A 2,642-nucleotide genomic window follows, 5' to 3' on the forward strand; every position below is an offset into this window, starting at 1 on the left:
TGGATGAACAGTAGACAGTGGAGGGGTGCCCTTGGAGGGGTGGTTGAACAGGACCCCGTGGTGTGGAGGGCTGGATGAACAGTAGACGGTGGAGGGGTGGTTGAACAGTAGCCGGTGGAGTAGCGCGCGGTGGAGGCTGGATGAACAGGAGCCCGTGGAGGCTGGATGAATAGGAGCCCGTGGAGGCTGGAGGAGGTCAATGATGGAGATGAACAATATCCCGTGGAGTCCCTTTTTGCGATACGCCACACCCCTCCCGATGAACAGGACCCCCGTTTCGACCGTAGCGCTCCAACACAAGTCCGTTTCCTCCATTTTGCGGTACGCCACACCCCTCCCGATCAACAGGACCCCCGTTTCGACCGTAGGAGGTCCGTTTCCTCCATTTTGCGGTATGCCAGACCCCTCCCGATGAATAGGATCCTGTTTCGAATGTGGCCAGTCGAACACAAGGCCGTTTCCTCTGTTCTGCAGTACACCAGGCCTCATTTCCATCGCCTGTCCCATCCAAGCCCTCCTGATGAACATGACGCATTCCGTTGCCTCCCCATGAACATGATGCATTCCGTTGCCTCCCCATGAACACGACGACGACGCTGTTTCTCCGTTTCGACCCAGCCATGTACACAAGCCCTGGCCGTACGTATGCGCGAGTAGGCGTTCGAGACCCCGCCCGTATTTACACATACGTGGCCGTATTTTCTTTCTTGCACCCTGGCCTCTGTACGTATGTGTAAATGCTACATGCGCGCCTCTACTATGACACGTGCGCGCCTCTACATCGACTAGTATGTACTACACATTCGCGACCAGAATGACAATGCTACGTATGCTTCGACCAGGTGGGTCCTGACTGTCAGGCACTTCCTTGCCTGCGAAGATGTAGCTGGTGGGTCCCAGCAGTCAAGGGGCGAATCATTTTTTTTGCCCGGACGCACTTCCTTGCGTGCGAAGATGTAGCTGGTGGGTCCCAGCAGTCAGGGGGAAACGTTTTTTTTTCGCGAAATACGGTGGCCCGTCCGGTGGGTCCCGCTGTCAGGTGAGGCCTCCGCCGCATCGCAGCTGGCCACGGAAGGCAGGAGCACGAGGCACGACGGGCGCTGGTTTGGGCGACTGGAGCAAGAAGACTAGAGGTTGAAGAAGCACTACGGCCGTTGGATGGACATCGTACAGTCACTGGATCTAGAATCGTGCATATTGACTAAGTTGAGAAAGCCCTCGGCCCCGTCAACTTAGTAGGCCCACAAGTCAGCCTCCCACCAAGGTGGGTCCCACCTAGCAGGGAGGTATTCATTTTTTTGAGCGTAATAAGGAGGCACTTCCTTGCGTGCGAAGATATAGCTGGTGGGTCCGAGCTGTCAGTGGCGGTAACGTTTTTTTCGTGAAATACAGAGGCCCTTTTGGTGGGTCCCTGATGTCAGGTGGAGGAATCATTATTTTGCACGTAATAAGGAGGCATTTCCTTGCGTGCGGCTGTGGACCCAGCTGTCGGCCTCTCCACGTACAGTCCACTTCAGATGCATGTCGGTCGTTGACCACGTTGACCAGGCCGCGCCGAGAGCACCAAGGCGGTGGACGACGGCGAGGCCTAGGAAGGGAACGACACGGAGGCAGGGAAGACTCGGCAGTTGTTTCCCACGCGGAGGGGAGTACTACTGTACGAGGGTTTACTGGTTCGTCTACCGTCCCCGGAGAATAACAGCAGGTGTGGGTGAGTAGAGGGATGGCTAGGCCAACGATGGGAGTACGGTAGGGCCTGCGCGGCAGCAGAGCCGGCCGCAGGGAGGAGGGAGCAGGCAGTCCCGCCGGCGCCTGTTTGAGCGGCTGGAGCAGGAAGAGCAGAGATTGAAGAAGCACGACGGCCGTTGGATGGCCATCCAATAGTCACTGCTTGTGCGTCAACCTTTTTTTTAGGAAAGCCTCAAATCTGTGGAAAACAACATACAACCCATTTGCTAATTCTTAAGGTTTTTTTGGAGCCCATATTCTTTTTGTTAGCATTACAGCCCATATTGTGGCCACGATTTAAAAATTATACGAAATTTTGCATATTTCGGTGCTGTCTGCACTGTTTTTAATCCCGAAATTTCAACTCACATTCAAACTGATTTTAAAAATAAATGTGTATCAATATAAAATCCAACAAATTCTCCATGCATAAAAATTAATGTAATTTAAAATCTCGAAATGAAAAAAAGATATTTGAAACTAATTGCCGGTTTGATGAGTTTTAAAAATGTACAGCCCATTTCTCCATACTGATGGGCCATTTTCTCGGCCAGCCGAATGAAAGTTCTCCTCGTATTGAAAGATTTGCAGCCCAACAGGCCTGACAAAGCGACTTACTTGGCAAATCACAAAAAACTGGGCTGTGGCCGTGGACCCAGCTGTCAGTCCATTTGTTTTTTAGTCCATTTGGTGGGCTAGGTGAAACAATGATGTAGCATCTATGCAGCCCATTTAAATCCCATTTGCATTTTTCTCGAAAGCCGCGAACTTGCTGGGCTGGGTGAAAATATCATGTTGGGCTAGACGGAGAAATGTTATAAAAACATAAACACATGATTGCACGTCAGTAAAATCTTTGCAAGCTTATGTACGCAATCACTAGGAGTTAACTTGCCAAGTTATATATAAACAAT

This window comes from Triticum aestivum, chromosome 7A (genome assembly GCF_018294505.1).
Source record: "Triticum aestivum cultivar Chinese Spring chromosome 7A, IWGSC CS RefSeq v2.1, whole genome shotgun sequence".
Lineage (NCBI taxonomy): Eukaryota > Viridiplantae > Streptophyta > Magnoliopsida > Poales > Poaceae > Triticum > Triticum aestivum.